The 17,721-nt window shown below is 36.8% G+C and overlaps 11 non-coding genes across 11 annotated transcripts; all 11 read left to right on the top strand.

Moving 5' to 3' along the window:
• The first annotated feature begins 633 nt into the window (after positions 1-633).
• Trnar-ucg (transfer RNA arginine (anticodon UCG)) lies at positions 634-707 on the top strand. Its single transcript has one exon. It is a non-coding gene; the product is annotated as a tRNA-Arg (tRNA).
• Positions 708-2,403: 1,696 nt separating this feature from the next.
• Positions 2,404-2,477, top strand: Trnar-ucg (transfer RNA arginine (anticodon UCG)). Its single transcript has one exon. It is a non-coding gene; the product is annotated as a tRNA-Arg (tRNA).
• Positions 2,478-4,027: 1,550 nt separating this feature from the next.
• Positions 4,028-4,101, top strand: Trnar-acg (transfer RNA arginine (anticodon ACG)). Its single transcript has one exon. It is a non-coding gene; the product is annotated as a tRNA-Arg (tRNA).
• Positions 4,102-5,797: 1,696 nt separating this feature from the next.
• On the top strand, positions 5,798-5,871 carry Trnar-ucg (transfer RNA arginine (anticodon UCG)). The gene has a single exon. It is a non-coding gene; the product is annotated as a tRNA-Arg (tRNA).
• Positions 5,872-7,421: 1,550 nt separating this feature from the next.
• Trnar-acg (transfer RNA arginine (anticodon ACG)) lies at positions 7,422-7,495 on the top strand. Its single transcript has one exon. It is a non-coding gene; the product is annotated as a tRNA-Arg (tRNA).
• Positions 7,496-9,191: 1,696 nt separating this feature from the next.
• On the top strand, positions 9,192-9,265 carry Trnar-ucg (transfer RNA arginine (anticodon UCG)). The gene has a single exon. It is a non-coding gene; the product is annotated as a tRNA-Arg (tRNA).
• A 1,546-nt stretch (positions 9,266-10,811) lies between these two features.
• On the top strand, positions 10,812-10,885 carry Trnar-acg (transfer RNA arginine (anticodon ACG)). The gene has a single exon. It is a non-coding gene; the product is annotated as a tRNA-Arg (tRNA).
• A 1,696-nt stretch (positions 10,886-12,581) lies between these two features.
• On the top strand, positions 12,582-12,655 carry Trnar-ucg (transfer RNA arginine (anticodon UCG)). Its single transcript has one exon. It is a non-coding gene; the product is annotated as a tRNA-Arg (tRNA).
• A 1,550-nt stretch (positions 12,656-14,205) lies between these two features.
• Positions 14,206-14,279, top strand: Trnar-acg (transfer RNA arginine (anticodon ACG)). The gene has a single exon. It is a non-coding gene; the product is annotated as a tRNA-Arg (tRNA).
• A 1,696-nt stretch (positions 14,280-15,975) lies between these two features.
• Trnar-ucg (transfer RNA arginine (anticodon UCG)) lies at positions 15,976-16,049 on the top strand. The gene has a single exon. It is a non-coding gene; the product is annotated as a tRNA-Arg (tRNA).
• A 1,550-nt stretch (positions 16,050-17,599) lies between these two features.
• Trnar-acg (transfer RNA arginine (anticodon ACG)) lies at positions 17,600-17,673 on the top strand. Its single transcript has one exon. It is a non-coding gene; the product is annotated as a tRNA-Arg (tRNA).
• Positions 17,674-17,721: the final 48 nt, after the last annotated feature.

Here is a 17,721-nt window from a genome sequence, read left to right on the forward strand (position 1 = left end):
CTGGTATCTGGATCTTTTTCGTCACCATACACAACCTGTTCAATTGTTCCGGTCACTGGCTTCAACCATTTTGCCGAAGTTTCTGAAATTCCATGTTGCATATCTTCGTAACCACGAACATTTTTCTTAAATAATCGCTTCGTCGGAATGAACTTCTTTAATGCCGCTAATTGCTCTCGCGCTAATCTGGCAGAATGAGGTTCTCCAACTGTACTAGTTTTCCGACTCATCTTATTTTCAATGATATTGTTTTATTGTGAAATAAAATTAGCATCCGCAGCCCACCATAATTCATTATGGCAAACAAATTTTACAATACCCCCCCCAAAAAAGCTGCCTTTTTTTTTATGTCCGAAAATGCACTTTGGGTGGAGATTTTGCGGATTATTTTTCGTAGGAGGCTTTATTTTTGAAATCTGAGGCTTCTACGGAGAAAGTTTGTGTGGGAGGCTTAAATTTATCTGAGCCACCTGGTCTGTACAACTTCCCTGCTGCTTGCTGCAATCCCGCTGTAACCGCATGCAGCGATACTCAAACATGACAGTAAAGCAATAGCAAGTCTTACCATAGTCATAGTCGTAGAAGTATTACCAAAAGCACACCAATATACTCTCTAACAAACATTCATGACAAGGGCCCGTGGCCAAATTGGATAAGGCGCCTGACTTCGGATCAGGAGATTGCGGGTTCGAGTCCTGCCGGGCTCAATATTAAAATTTTATCCACACCAAATAAAGTCTATAATTAAAAGCTGATTTTTATTATATTTACAGGTCTCGTTATTACTTTTATTCCCATTATATACCAATCAAAGGTATCTCGTATACTCCCAAAAAGTCTCCTCTGATACTTTATCAAATCTTGTTACACATATCACTTCTAAATGATCTTGTACATGGGACCTGTTACCCTTCAATTAATTTTGTAAGACTTTTCAATTTAGTCACAGAATTTAAAGACGTTTTCATGAATTCTTTATTCTCATATTTCTCATCATCTTGATGAGCATAATTACAGTCCCAGTAGCAGTAATTGTAGTAGTAGCAAACACACTCAAATCCGTTGTGGACAGGTAACGAGTCTCTGGTCAACTGGATGTGATCCCTGACTACAGACTTCAGGTTCTGACATCTGAGATTAACCCAACTGATATCGACGCAATTTCTTGACGTTTGTGCATTAAATGAACTGTTATGATTTTAACATTTGGGACACTATAGTTTTTATTATCAAACGAGTCAAGTTATATATAGATGCTATGGATGAACAACCTCACGGAAGCAACTTTACTAAAAGATTTATCTAGCACTTTCTATAAACAGGTTAGAATTGTCACTTAAGGATAAGCCCTACACAAACAACAAAACACCCCGACTGATTTCTTGATCATAGTAACATTGAACAGGACTGATCGTTGTAAATCACATAAGCAGATACACACGACGTGCTGGAAGCATCCTTGGTCCGGGCCCAATTTGAATAATATGCTTGATTTGAACAAGGTGCCTGAAGATGGATCAGTAGATTGCAGCTTTGAGTCCAGTCCAGCATGTTATGTAGATCTATTTATTCCAGCATATGAAAATCGAAGATATAAAGATATTATCTAACAATCTACAAATGAATTGAAATCTCTTAAGATAATATTTTTGGAATAATACGACTACTTTACACTTGTGCACAGATAAACATAGTTCACATTAGATGTAGCAAAAAGCTTTTATCATAACTGCACTCGGCATCATCGCCGCTCAGTATCCCACTGATATAGATGTTCTATCCAATAGTCGATCTTTTGCATACGACATGCAACTCGGAGGTCAAGTCTCTTTGTTCAGAGCAATACGTTAGTTTCATACACGTATTCTCATTACTTTATTTCCATGACATCCTAAGGTCTATCCACTATATCTCTAGATCTTAATTACACTAAGCAGAATTGTTCGTAAAAATAATACAAATGCAAATACGAATCTTTACAAAATGTAAAAATGCCCATCCTTATTGGAGCACTTCCCTTGTCTAATATATAATTTCCGAGATGCTTAGTTTTTCACGACAAGTTCATCAATTTCAAGGGTTAGTAAATCTTGCAGGCAGTCTGCAATTCCGTAATGCGTAAAAAGAAAGCATCAGTTTGGGAAACATAAATTATCCAAGTTAGTTATAAATTTAAATAGATAAACTTGTCACATAACATCTGATCTAGCCATTTGTAGTTGTCAAATCTGTTTCAGACCCGCAACTACGATTTTCATCATTTCGTTATCAACTGTAGCCGTATTGGTAGCTTTAACAAGGGTTATTCCATCAAACCATGTATTTTGGAGAATGGTTTGTACAACAACTACAACAAGGAAATGAACCCACACTAACCTATAAACCAATAAGTGTTTTCGTGAAGGGCCCGTGGCCAAATTGGATAAGGCGCCTGACTTCGGATCAGGAGACTGCAGGTTCGAGTCCTGCCGGGCTCGTTTGTTAAATCTTTTCCACTGCGTATTAAAATTCTTTGATTCTCAGCATCAACATACAGATAAATATCTCTATTGACATAAAACGTGCCAATAATGAGAACAAATTAGACTTTTAAATTTTGAAAAGAGACATAGTCAACTCTTTCTTTGCTTTTGATCATAAAATCGAATCTTCCATAGGATCGTTGTCATTGCCATTTCTTTCGTCTAAGTAACCTTTAATCCATCCATCTCATGGTAACGAATCTGATTTAGTCATGCAAATTCTGACCCTTCATGACTGTACCATTGCCATCACCATGCGAATTATCATCATCCGCAAAAGCAGTGCACTTGCAGAAGTGGCGATAGTAAAATCATCTCAATCCAAACATGAATAAGTGCACATGTGAGCAAGATAATGAGAAATTAGATCCGCGGTTTCAATCCGTAGATTGCAGCTTTGATTCGATGCAATACGAAGATATGTTTTTATTCCTACAGATTAAATTTTGTTCGTACAAAACATTGTATATTTATATCTAGCATTCCATAAGTAAAACAATTACCTACTACGTAGTCGAACTTCCATGTACATCACAAAAATTCACACAGCAATCATTTTTCTCGCCCAATATTTTAACGGGTCATTTTCGTATCTTTACAATGATTTAATCAGCAGCAGCAGGAAGAATCGTTACCATTATAGGTAGTGGTTTATACGTAATTTTAACAGCAGCCATAATGTTGGTAGTAGCAGCAGAAACACTAGTAGCATATGTAGACGTAATCGTTATTATGTCCATCGTACTAGCAATATAACTCCATTGGTAGTCGTCGTGGTATCAGTTTAAGTAGTGGTAGTAGAAGCAGTGTTGTACCAACCGTAACATTCACGAACCAACCTAAGAAATAGTCTGTATGTGAAGGGCCCGTGGCCAAATTGGATAAGGCGACAGACATCGGATAGGGAGACGGCAGGTTCGAATCCCTCTTGACCCACTAGAACAATATATTTTCCTCAAAACATAATTTCTATTTGGATATGTCGTGAATTGGATTAGTAGCAAGGAGTTAACGTTACCGTCACTTTTAAAACAATTCGGTTAGATTATTAAGGTTTTGATTTAGATTCGTTTTGTACTTGAGGGCACCACAACAAAAGTAGGATATTTAGTGCCAAGGCAATTGGAGCATAAAGGCACACAACAAACTTAGATCCTAATTCTGACAACTGTTAAACACATCGGATAAATATAACCTGTTCAGTAATTGACCAGAGATTGCAGTTTCGAAAATTCACCGTGATAAGTGGGACAAGATTTCTTTGGTTCGTTTCAGAGCTTCAGAAATATATTATCTTTCCACATTTATGTTTACATACGAGTTATTTGGATTCAAATTTGACGCTTGATATCAGCGCTGAAAGGATATGCTGCAATCCCGCTGTAACCCGCATGCAGCGATACTCAAACATGACAGTAAAGCAATAGCAAGTCTTACCATAGTCATAGTCGTAGAAGTATTACCAAAAGCACACCAATATACTCTCTAACAAACATTCATGACAAGGGCCCGTGGCCAAATTGGATAAGGCGCCTGACTACGGATCAGGAGATTGCAGGTTCGAGTCCTGCCGGGCTCAATATTAAAATTTTATCCACACCAAATAAAGTCTATAATTAAAAGCTGATTTTTATTATATTTACAGGTCTCGTTATTACTTTTATTCCCATTATATACCAATCAAAGGTATCTCGTATACTCCCAGAAAGTCTCCTCTGAGACTTTATCAAATCTTGTTACACATATCACTTCTAAATGATCTTGTACATGGGACCTGTTACCCTTCAATTAATTTTGTAAGACTTTTCAATTTAGTCACAGAATTTAAAGACGTTTTCATGAATTCTTTATTCTCATATTTCTCATCATCTTCATGAGCATAATTACAGTCCCAGTAGCAGTAATTGTAGTAGTAGCAAACACACTCAAATCCGTTGTGGACAGGTAACGAGTCTCTGGTCAACTGGATGTGATCCCTGACTACAGACTTCAGGTTCTGACATCTGAGATTAACCCAACTGATATCGACGCAATTTCTTGACGTTTGTGCATTAAATGAACTGTTATGATTTTAACATTTGGGACACTATAGTTTTTATTATCAAACGAGTCAAGTTATATATAGATGCTATGGATGAACAACCTCACGGAAGCAACTTTACTAAAAGATTTATCTAGCACTTTCTATAAACAGGTTAGAATTGTCACTTAAGGATAAGCCCTACACAAACAACAAAACACCCCGACTGATTTCTTGATCATAGTAACATTGAACAGGACTGATCCTTGTAAATCACATAAGCAGATACACACGACGTGCTGGAAGCATCCTTGGTCCGGGCCCAATTTGAATAATATGCTTGATTTGAACAAGGTGCCTGAAGATGGATCAGTAGATTGCAGCTTTGAGTCCAGTCCAGCATGTTATGTAGATCTATTTATTCCAGCATATGAAAATCGAAGATATAAAGATATTATCTAACAATCTACAAATGAATTGAAATCTCTTAAGATAATATTTTTGGAATAATACGACTACTTTACACTTGTGCACAGATAAACATAGTTCACATTAGATGTAGCAAAAAGCTTTTATCATAACTGCACTCGGCATCATCGCCGCTCAGTATCCCACTGATATAGATGTTCTATCCAATAGTCGATCTTTTGCATACGACATGCAACTCGGAGGTCAAGTCTCTTTGTTCAGAGCAATACGTTAGTTTCATACACGTATTCTCATTACTTTATTTCCATGACATCCTAAGGTCTATCCACTATATCTCTAGATCTTAATTACACTAAGCAGAATTGTTCGTAAAAATAATACAAATGCAAATACGAATCTTTACAAAATGTAAAAATGCCCATCCTTATTGGAGCACTTCCCTTGTCTAATATATAATTTCCGAGATGCTTAGTTTTTCACGACAAGTTCATCAATTTCAAGGGTTAGTAAATCTTGCAGGCAGTCTGCAATTCCGTAATGCGTAAAAAGAAAGCATCAGTTTGGGAAACATAAATTATCCAAGTTAGTTATAAATTTAAATAGATAAACTTGTCACATAACATCTGATCTAGCCATTTGTAGTTGTCAAATCTGTTTCAGACCCGCAACTACGATTTTCATCATTTCGTTATCAACTGTAGCCGTATTGGTAGCTTTAATAAGGGTTATTCCATCAAAGCATGTATTTTGGAGAATGGTTTGTACAACAACTACAACAAGGAAATGAACCCACACTAACCTATAAACCAATAAGTGTTTTCGTGAAGGGCCCGTGGCCAAATTGGATAAGGCGCCTGACTTCGGATCAGGAGACTGCAGGTTCGAGTCCTGCCGGGCTCGTTTGTTAAATCTTTTCCACTGCGTATTAAAATTCTTTGATTCTCAGCATCAACATACAGATAAATATCTCTATTGACATAAAACGTGCCAATAATGAGAACAAATTAGACTTTTAAATTTTGAAAAGAGACATAGTCAACTCTTTCTTTGCTTTTGATCATAAAATCGAATCTTCCATAGGATCGTTGTCATTGCCATTTCTTTCGTCTAAGTAACCTTTAATCCATCCATCTCATGGTAACGAATCTGATTTAGTCATGCAAATTCTGACCCTTCATGACTGTACCATTGCCATCACCATGCGAATTATCATCATCCGCAAAAGCAGTGCACTTGCAGAAGTGGCGATAGTAAAATCATCTCAATCCAAACATGAATAAGTGCACATGTGAGCAAGATAATGAGAAATTAGATCCGCGGTTTCAATCCGTAGATTGCAGCTTTGATTCGATGCAATACGAAGATATGTTTTTATTCCTACAGATTAAATTTTGTTCGTACAAAACATTGTATATTTATATCTAGCATTCCATAAGTAAAACAATTACCTACTACGTAGTCGAACTTCCATGTACATCACAAAAATTCACACAGCAATCATTTTTCTCGCCCAATATTTTAACGGGTCATTTTCGTATCTTTACAATGATTTAATCAGCAGCAGCAGGAAGAATCGTTACCATTATAGGTAGTGGTTTATACGTAATTTTAACAGCAGCCATAATGTTGGTAGTAGCAGCAGAAACACTAGTAGCATATGTAGACGTAATCGTTATTATGTCCATCGTACTAGCAATATAACTCCATTGGTAGTCGTCGTGGTATCAGTTTAAGTAGTGGTAGTAGAAGCAGTGTTGTACCAACCGTAACATTCACGAACCAACCTAAGAAATAGTCTGTATGTGAAGGGCCCGTGGCCAAATTGGATAAGGCGACAGACATCGGATAGGGAGACGGCAGGTTCGAATCCCTCTTGACCCACTAGAACAATATATTTTCCTCAAAACATAATTTCTATTTGGATATGTCGTGAATTGGATTAGTAGCAAGGAGTTAACGTTACCGTCACTTTTAAAACAATTCGGTTAGATTATTAAGGTTTTGATTTAGATTCGTTTTGTACTTGAGGGCACCACAACAAAAGTAGGATATTTAGTGCCAAGGCAATTGGAGCATAAAGGCACACAACAAACTTAGATCCTAATTCTGACAACTGTTAAACACATCGGATAAATATAACCTGTTCAGTAATTGACCAGAGATTGCAGTTTCGAAAATTCACCGTGATAAGTGGGACAAGATTTCTTTGGTTCGTTTCAGAGCTTCAGAAATATATTATCTTTCCACATTTATGTTTACATACGAGTTATTTGGATTCAAATTTGACGCTTGATATCAGCGCTGAAAGGATATGCTGCAATCCCGCTGTAACCCGCATGCAGCGATACTCAAACATGACAGTAAAGCAATAGCAAGTCTTACCATAGTCATAGTCGTAGAAGTATTACCAAAAGCACACCAATATACTCTCTAACAAACATTCATGACAAGGGCCCGTGGCCAAATTGGATAAGGCGCCTGACTACGGATCAGGAGATTGCAGGTTCGAGTCCTGCCGGGCTCAATATTAAAATTTTATCCACACCAAATAAAGTCTATAATTAAAAGCTGATTTTTATTATATTTACAGGTCTCGTTATTACTTTTATTCCCATTATATACCAATCAAAGGTATCTCGTATACTCCCAGAAAGTCTCCTCTGAGACTTTATCAAATCTTGTTACACATATCACTTCTAAATGATCTTGTACATGGGACCTGTTACCCTTCAATTAATTTTGTAAGACTTTTCAATTTAGTCACAGAATTTAAAGACGTTTTCATGAATTCTTTATTCTCATATTTCTCATCATCTTCATGAGCATAATTACAGTCCCAGTAGCAGTAATTGTAGTAGTAGCAAACACACTCAAATCCGTTGTGGACAGGTAACGAGTCTCTGGTCAACTGGATGTGATCCCTGACTACAGACTTCAGGTTCTGACATCTGAGATTAACCCAACTGATATCGACGCAATTTCTTGACGTTTGTGCATTAAATGAACTGTTATGATTTTAACATTTGGGACACTATAGTTTTTATTATCAAACGAGTCAAGTTATATATAGATGCTATGGATGAACAACCTCACGGAAGCAACTTTACTAAAAGATTTATCTAGCACTTTCTATAAACAGGTTAGAATTGTCACTTAAGGATAAGCCCTACACAAACAACAAAACACCCCGACTGATTTCTTGATCATAGTAACATTGAACAGGACTGATCCTTGTAAATCACATAAGCAGATACACACGACGTGCTGGAAGCATCCTTGGTCCGGGCCCAATTTGAATAATATGCTTGATTTGAACAAGGTGCCTGAAGATGGATCAGTAGATTGCAGCTTTGAGTCCAGTCCAGCATGTTATGTAGATCTATTTATTCCAGCATATGAAAATCGAAGATATAAAGATATTATCTAACAATCTATAAATGAATTGAAATCTCTTAAGATAATATTTTTGGAATAATACGACTACTTTACACTTGTGCACAGATAAACATAGTTCACATTAGATGTAGCAAAAAGCTTTTATCATAACTGCACTCGGCATCATCGCCGCTCAGTATCCCACTGATATAGATGTTCTATCCAATAGTCGATCTTTTGCATACGACATGCAACTCGGAGGTCAAGTCTCTTTGTTCAGAGCAATACGTTAGTTTCATACACGTATTCTCATTACTTTATTTCCATGACATCCTAAGGTCTATCCACTATATCTCTAGATCTTAATTACACTAAGCAGAATTGTTCGTAAAAATAATACAAATGCAAATACGAATCTTTACAAAATGTAAAAATGCCCATCCTTATTGGAGCACTTCCCTTGTCTAATATATAATTTCCGAGATGCTTAGTTTTTCACGACAAGTTCATCAATTTCAAGGGTTAGTAAATCTTGCAGGCAGTCTGCAATTCCGTAATGCGTAAAAAGAAAGCATCAGTTTGGGAAACATAAATTATCCAAGTTAGTTATAAATTTAAATAGATAAACTTGTCACATAACATCTGATCTAGCCATTTGTAGTTGTCAAATCTGTTTCAGACCCGCAACTACGATTTTCATCATTTCGTTATCAACTGTAGCCGTATTGGTAGCTTTAACAAGGGTTATTCCATCAAACCATGTATTTTGGAGAATGGTTTGTACAACAACTACAACAAGGAAATGAACCCACACTAACCTATAAACCAATAAGTGTTTTCGTGAAGGGCCCGTGGCCAAATTGGATAAGGCGCCTGACTTCGGATCAGGAGACTGCAGGTTCGAGTCCTGCCGGGCTCGGTTGTTAAATCTTTTCCACTGCGTATTAAAATTCTTTGATTCTCAGCATCAACATACAGATAAATATCTCTATTGACATAAAACGTGCCAATAATGAGAACAAATTAGACTTTTAAATTTTGAAAAGAGACATAGTCAACTCTTTCTTTGCTTTTGATCATAAAATCGAATCTTCCATAGGATCGTTGTCATTGCCATTTCTTTCGTCTAAGTAACTTTTAATCCATCCATCTCATGGTAACGAATCTGATTTAGTCATGCAAATTCTGACCCTTCATGACTGTACCATTGCCATCACCATGCGAATTATCATCATCCGCAAAAGCAGTGCACTTGCAGAAGTGGCGATAGTAAAATCATCTCAATCCAAACATGAATAAGTGCACATGTGAGCAAGATAATGAGAAATTAGATCCGCGGTTTCAATCCGTAGATTGCAGCTTTGATTCGATGCAATGCGAAGATATGTTTTTATTCCTACAGATTAAATTTTGTTCGTACAAAACATTGTATATTTATATCTAGCATTCCATAAGTAAAACAATTACCTACTACGTAGTCGAACTTCCATGTACATCACAAAAATTCACACAGCAATCATTTTTCTCGCCCAATATTTTAACGGGTCATTTTCGTATCTTTACAATGATTTAATCAGCAGCAGCAGGAAGAATCGTTACCATTATAGGTAGTGGTTTATACGTAATTTTAACAGCAGCCATAATGTTGGTAGTAGCAGCAGAAACACTAGTAGCATATGTAGACGTAATCGTTATTATGTCCATCGTACTAGCAATATAACTCCATTGGTAGTCGTCGTGGTATCAGTTTAAGTAGTGGTAGTAGAAGCAGTGTTGTACCAACCGTAACATTCACGAACCAACCTAAGAAATAGTCTGTATGTGAAGGGCCCGTGGCCAAATTGGATAAGGCGACAGACATCGGATAGGGAGACGGCAGGTTCGAATCCCTCTTAACCCACTAGAACAATATATTTTCCTCAAAACATAATTTCTATTTGGATATGTCGTGAATTGGATTAGTAGCAAGGAGTTAACGTTACCGTCACTTTTAAAACAATTCGGTTAGATTATTAAGGTTTTGATTTAGATTCGTTTTGTACTTGAGGGCACCACAACAAAAGTAGGATATTTAGTGCCAAGGCAATTGGAGCATAAAGGCACACAACAAACTTAGATCCTAATTCTGACAACTGTTAAACACATCGGATAAATATAACCTGTTCAGTAATTGACCAGAGATTGCAGTTTCGAAAATTCACCGTGATAAGTGGGACAAGATTTCTTTGGTTCGTTTCAGAGCTTCAGAAATATATTATCTTTCCACATTTATGTTTACATACGAGTTATTTGGATTCAAATTTGACGCTTGATATCAGCGCTGAAAGGATATGCTGCAATCCCGCTGTAACCCGCATGCAGCGATACTCAAACATGACAGTAAAGCAATAGCAAGTCTTACCATAGTCATAGTCGTAGAAGTATTACCAAAAGCACACCAATATACTAACAAACATTCATGACAAGGGCCCGTGGCCAAATTGGATAAGGCGCCTGACTACGGATCAGGAGATTGCAGGTTCGAGTCCTGCCGGGCTCAATATTAAAATTTTATCCACACCAAATAAAGTCTATAATTAAAAGCTGATTTTTATTATATTTACAGGTCTCGTTATTACTTTTATTCCCATTATATACCAATCAAAGGTATCTCGTATACTCCCAGAAAGTCTCCTCTGAGACTTTATCAAATCTTGTTACACATATCACTTCTAAATGATCTTGTACATGGGACCTGTTACCCTTCAATTAATTTTGTAAGACTTTTCAATTTAGTCACAGAATTTAAAGACGTTTTCATGAATTCTTTATTCTCATATTTCTCATCATCTTCATGAGCATAATTACAGTCCCAGTAGCAGTAATTGTAGTAGTAGCAAACACACTCAAATCCGTTGTGGACAGGTAACGAGTCTCTGGTCAACTGGATGTGATCCCTGACTACAGACTTCAGGTTCTGACATCTGAGATTAACCCAACTGATATCGACGCAATTTCTTGACGTTTGTGCATTAAATGAACTGTTATGATTTTAACATTTGGGACACTATAGTTTTTATTATCAAACGAGTCAAGTTATATATAGATGCTATGGATGAACAACCTCACGGAAGCAACTTTACTAAAAGATTTATCTAGCACTTTCTATAAACAGGTTAGAATTGTCACTTAAGGATAAGCCCTACACAAACAACAAAACACCCCGACTGATTTCTTGATCATAGTAACATTGAACAGGACTGATCCTTGTAAATCACATAAGCAGATACACACGACGTGCTGGAAGCATCCTTGGTCCGGGCCCAATTTGAATAATATGCTTGATTTGAACAAGGTGCCTGAAGATGGATCAGTAGATTGCAGCTTTGAGTCCAGTCCAGCATGTTATGTAGATCTATTTATTCCAGCATATGAAAATCGAAGATATAAAGATATTATCTAACAATCTATAAATGAATTGAAATCTCTTAAGATAATATTTTTGGAATAATACGACTACTTTACACTTGTGCACAGATAAACATAGTTCACATTAGATGTAGCAAAAAGCTTTTATCATAACTGCACTCGGCATCATCGCCGCTCAGTATCCCACTGATATAGATGTTCTATCCAATAGTCGATCTTTTGCATACGACATGCAACTCGGAGGTCAAGTCTCTTTGTTCAGAGCAATACGTTAGTTTCATACACGTATTCTCATTACTTTATTTCCATGACATCCTAAGGTCTATCCACTATATCTCTAGATCTTAATTACACTAAGCAGAATTGTTCGTAAAAATAATACAAATGCAAATACGAATCTTTACAAAATGTAAAAATGCCCATCCTTATTGGAGCACTTCCCTTGTCTAATATATAATTTCCGAGATGCTTAGTTTTTCACGACAAGTTCATCAATTTCAAGGGTTAGTAAATCTTGCAGGCAGTCTGCAATTCCGTAATGCGTAAAAAGAAAGCATCAGTTTGGGAAACATAAATTATCCAAGTTAGTTATAAATTTAAATAGATAAACTTGTCACATAACATCTGATCTAGCCATTTGTAGTTGTCAAATCTGTTTCAGACCCGCAACTACGATTTTCATCATTTCGTTATCAACTGTAGCCGTATTGGTAGCTTTAACAAGGGTTATTCCATCAAACCATGTATTTTGGAGAATGGTTTGTACAACAACTACAACAAGGAAATGAACCCACACTAACCTATAAACCAATAAGTGTTTTCGTGAAGGGCCCGTGGCCAAATTGGATAAGGCGCCTGACTTCGGATCAGGAGACTGCAGGTTCGAGTCCTGCCGGGCTCGGTTGTTAAATCTTTTCCACTGCGTATTAAAATTCTTTGATTCTCAGCATCAACATACAGATAAATATCTCTATTGACATAAAACGTGCCAATAATGAGAACAAATTAGACTTTTAAATTTTGAAAAGAGACATAGTCAACTCTTTCTTTGCTTTTGATCATAAAATCGAATCTTCCATAGGATCGTTGTCATTGCCATTTCTTTCGTCTAAGTAACTTTTAATCCATCCATCTCATGGTAACGAATCTGATTTAGTCATGCAAATTCTGACCCTTCATGACTGTACCATTGCCATCACCATGCGAATTATCATCATCCGCAAAAGCAGTGCACTTGCAGAAGTGGCGATAGTAAAATCATCTCAATCCAAACATGAATAAGTGCACATGTGAGCAAGATAATGAGAAATTAGATCCGCGGTTTCAATCCGTAGATTGCAGCTTTGATTCGATGCAATGCGAAGATATGTTTTTATTCCTACAGATTAAATTTTGTTCGTACAAAACATTGTATATTTATATCTAGCATTCCATAAGTAAAACAATTACCTACTACGTAGTCGAACTTCCATGTACATCACAAAAATTCACACAGCAATCATTTTTCTCGCCCAATATTTTAACGGGTCATTTTCGTATCTTTACAATGATTTAATCAGCAGCAGCAGGAAGAATCGTTACCATTATAGGTAGTGGTTTATACGTAATTTTAACAGCAGCCATAATGTTGGTAGTAGCAGCAGAAACACTAGTAGCATATGTAGACGTAATCGTTATTATGTCCATCGTACTAGCAATATAACTCCATTGGTAGTCGTCGTGGTATCAGTTTAAGTAGTGGTAGTAGAAGCAGTGTTGTACCAACCGTAACATTCACGAACCAACCTAAGAAATAGTCTGTATGTGAAGGGCCCGTGGCCAAATTGGATAAGGCGACAGACATCGGATAGGGAGACGGCAGGTTCGAATCCCTCTTAACCCACTAGAACAATATATTTTCCTCAAAACATAATTTCTATTTGGATATGTCGTGAATTGGATTAGTAGCAAGGAGTTAACGTTACCGTCACTTTTAAAACAATTCGGTTAGATTATTAAGGTTTTGATTTAGATTCGTTTTGTACTTGAGGGCACCACAACAAAAGTAGGATATTTAGTGCCAAGGCAATTGGAGCATAAAGGCACACAACAAACTTAGATCCTAATTCTGACAACTGTTAAACACATCGGATAAATATAACCTGTTCAGTAATTGACCAGAGATTGCAGTTTCGAAAATTCACCGTGATAAGTGGGACAAGATTTCTTTGGTTCGTTTCAGAGCTTCAGAAATATATTATCTTTCCACATTTATGTTTACATACGAGTTATTTGGATTCAAATTTGACGCTTGATATCAGCGCTGAAAGGATATGCTGCAATCCCGCTGTAACCCGCATGCAGCGATACTCAAACATGACAGTAAAGCAATAGCAAGTCTTACCATAGTCATAGTCGTAGAAGTATTACCAAAAGCACACCAATATACTCTCTAACAAACATTCATGACAAGGGCCCGTGGCCAAATTGGATAAGGCGCCTGACTACGGATCAGGAGATTGCAGGTTCGAGTCCTGCCGGGCTCAATATTAAAATTTTATCCACACCAAATAAAGTCTATAATTAAAAGCTGATTTTTATTATATTTACAGGTCTCGTTATTACTTTTATTCCCATTATATACCAATCAAAGGTATCTCGTATACTCCCAGAAAGTCTCCTCTGAGACTTTATCAAATCTTGTTACACATATCACTTCTAAATGATCTTGTACATGGGACCTGTTACCCTTCAATTAATTTTGTAAGACTTTTCAATTTAGTCACAGAATTTAAAGACGTTTTCATGAATTCTTTATTCTCATATTTCTCATCATCTTCATGAGCATAATTACAGTCCCAGTAGCAGTAATTGTAGTAGTAGCAAACACACTCAAATCCGTTGTGGACAGGTAACGAGTCTCTGGTCAACTGGATGTGATCCCTGACTACAGACTTCAGGTTCTGACATCTGAGATTAACCCAACTGATATCGACGCAATTTCTTGACGTTTGTGCATTAAATGAACTGTTATGATTTTAACATTTGGGACACTATAGTTTTTATTATCAAACGAGTCAAGTTATATATAGATGCTATGGATGAACAACCTCACGGAAGCAACTTTACTAAAAGATTTATCTAGCACTTTCTATAAACAGGTTAGAATTGTCACTTAAGGATAAGCCCTACACAAACAACAAAACACCCCGACTGATTTCTTGATCATAGTAACATTGAACAGGACTGATCCTTGTAAATCACATAAGCAGATACACACGACGTGCTGGAAGCATCCTTGGTCCGGGCCCAATTTGAATAATATGCTTGATTTGAACAAGGTGCCTGAAGATGGATCAGTAGATTGCAGCTTTGAGTCCAGTCCAGCATGTTATGTAGATCTATTTATTCCAGCATATGAAAATCGAAGATATAAAGATATTATCTAACAATCTACAAATGAATTGAAATCTCTTAAGATAATATTTTTGGAATAATACGACTACTTTACACTTGTGCACAGATAAACATAGTTCACATTAGATGTAGCAAAAAGCTTTTATCATAACTGCACTCGGCATCATCGCCGCTCAGTATCCCACTGATATAGATGTTCTATCCAATAGTCGATCTTTTGCATACGACATGCAACTCGGAGGTCAAGTCTCTTTGTTCAGAGCAATACGTTAGTTTCATACACGTATTCTCATTACTTTATTTCCATGACATCCTAAGGTCTATCCACTATATCTCTAGATCTTAATTACACTAAGCAGAATTGTTCGTAAAAATAATACAAATGCAAATACGAATCTTTACAAAATGTAAAAATGCCCATCCTTATTGGAGCACTTCCCTTGTCTAATATATAATTTCCGAGATGCTTAGTTTTTCACGACAAGTTCATCAATTTCAAGGGTTAGTAAATTTTGCAGGCAGTCTGCAATTCCGTAATGCGTAAAAAGAAAGCATCAGTTTGGGAAACATAAATTATCCAAGTTAGTTATAAATTTAAATAGATAAACTTGTCACATAACATCTGATCTAGCCATTTGTAGTTGTCAAATCTGTTTCAGACCCGCAACTACGATTTTCATCATTTCGTTATCAACTGTAGCCGTATTGGTAGCTTTAATAAGGGTTATTCCATCAAACCATGTATTTTGGAGAATGGTTTGTACAACAACTACAACAAGGAAATGAACCCACACTAACCTATAAACCAATAAGTGTTTTCGTGAAGGGCCCGTGGCCAAATTGGATAAGGCGCCTGACTTCGGATCAGGAGACTGCAGGTTCGAGTCCTGCCGGGCTCGTTTGTTAAATCTTTTCCACTGCGTATTAAAATTCTTTGATTCTCAGCATCAACATACAGATAAATATCTCTATTGACATAAAACGTGCCAATAATGAGAACAAATTAGACTTTTAAATTTTGAAAAGAGACATAGTCAACTCTTTCTTTGCTTTTGATCATAAAATCGAATCTTCCATAGGATCGTTGTCATTGCCATTTCTTTCGTCTAAGTAACCTTTAATCCATCCATCTCATGGTAACGAATCTGATTTAGTCATGCAAATTCTGACCCTTCATGACTGTACCATTGCCATCACCATGCGAATTATCATCATCCGCAAAAGCAGTGCACTTGCAGAAGTGGCGATAGTAAAATCATCTCAATCCAAACATGAATAAGTGCACATGTGAGCAAGATAATGAGAAATTAGATCCGCGGTTTCAATCCGTAGATTGCAGCTTTGATTCGATGCAATGCGAAGATATGTTTTTATTCCTACAGATTAAATTTTGTTCGTACAAAACATTGTATATTTATATCTAGCATTCCATAAGTAAAACAATTACCTACTACGTAGTCGAACTTCCATGTACATCACAAAAATTCACACAGCAATCATTTTTCTCGCCCAATATTTTAACGGGTCATTTTCGTATCTTTACAATGATTTAATCAGCAGCAGCAGGAAGAATCGTTACCATTATAGGTAGTGGTTTATACGTAATTTTAACAGCAGCCATAATGTTGGTAGTAGCAGCAGAAACACTAGTAGCATATGTAGACGTAATCGTTATTATGTCCATCGTACTAGCAATATAACTCCATTGGTAGTCGTCGTGGTATCAGTTTAAGTAGTGGTAGTAGAAGCAGTGTTGTACCAACCGTAACATTCACGAACCAACCTAAGAAATAGTCTGTATGTGAAGGGCCCGTGGCCAAATTGGATAAGGCGACAGACATCGGATAGGGAGACGGCAGGTTCGAATCCCTCTTAACCCACTAGAACAATATATTTTCCTCAAAACATAATTTCTATTTGGATATGTCGTGAATTGGATTAGTAGCAAGGAGTTAACGTTACCGTCACTTTTAAAACAATTCGGTTAGATTATTAAGGTTTTGATTTAGATTCGTTTTGTACTTGAGGGCACCACAACAAAAGTAGGATATTTAGTGCCAAGGCAATTGGAGCATAAAGGCACACAACAAACTTAGATCCTAATTCTGACAACTGTTAAACACATCGGATAAATATAACCTGTTCAGTAATTGACCAGAGATTGCAGTTTCGAAAATTCACCGTGATAAGTGGGACAAGATTTCTTTGGTTCGTTTCAGAGCTTCAGAAATATATTATCTTTCCACATTTATGTTTACATACGAGTTATTTGGATTCAAATTTGACGCTTGATATCAGCGCTGAAAGGATATGCTGCAATCCCGCTGTAACCCGCATGCAGCGATACTCAAACATGACAGTAAAGCAATAGCAAGTCTTACCATAGTCATAGTCGTAGAAGTATTACCAAAAGCACACCAATATACTCTCTAACAAACATTCATGACAAGGGCCCGTGGCCAAATTGGATAAGGCGCCTGACTACGGATCAGGAGATTGCAGGTTCGAGTCCTGCCGGGCTCAATATTAAAATTTTATCCACACCAAATAAAGTCTATAATTAAAAGCTGA

The sequence above is a fragment of the Sinohyriopsis cumingii genome, chromosome 10 (assembly GCF_028554795.1).
Source record: "Sinohyriopsis cumingii isolate HCF-2022 chromosome 10, ASM2855479v2, whole genome shotgun sequence".
NCBI lineage: Eukaryota > Metazoa > Mollusca > Bivalvia > Unionida > Unionidae > Sinohyriopsis > Sinohyriopsis cumingii.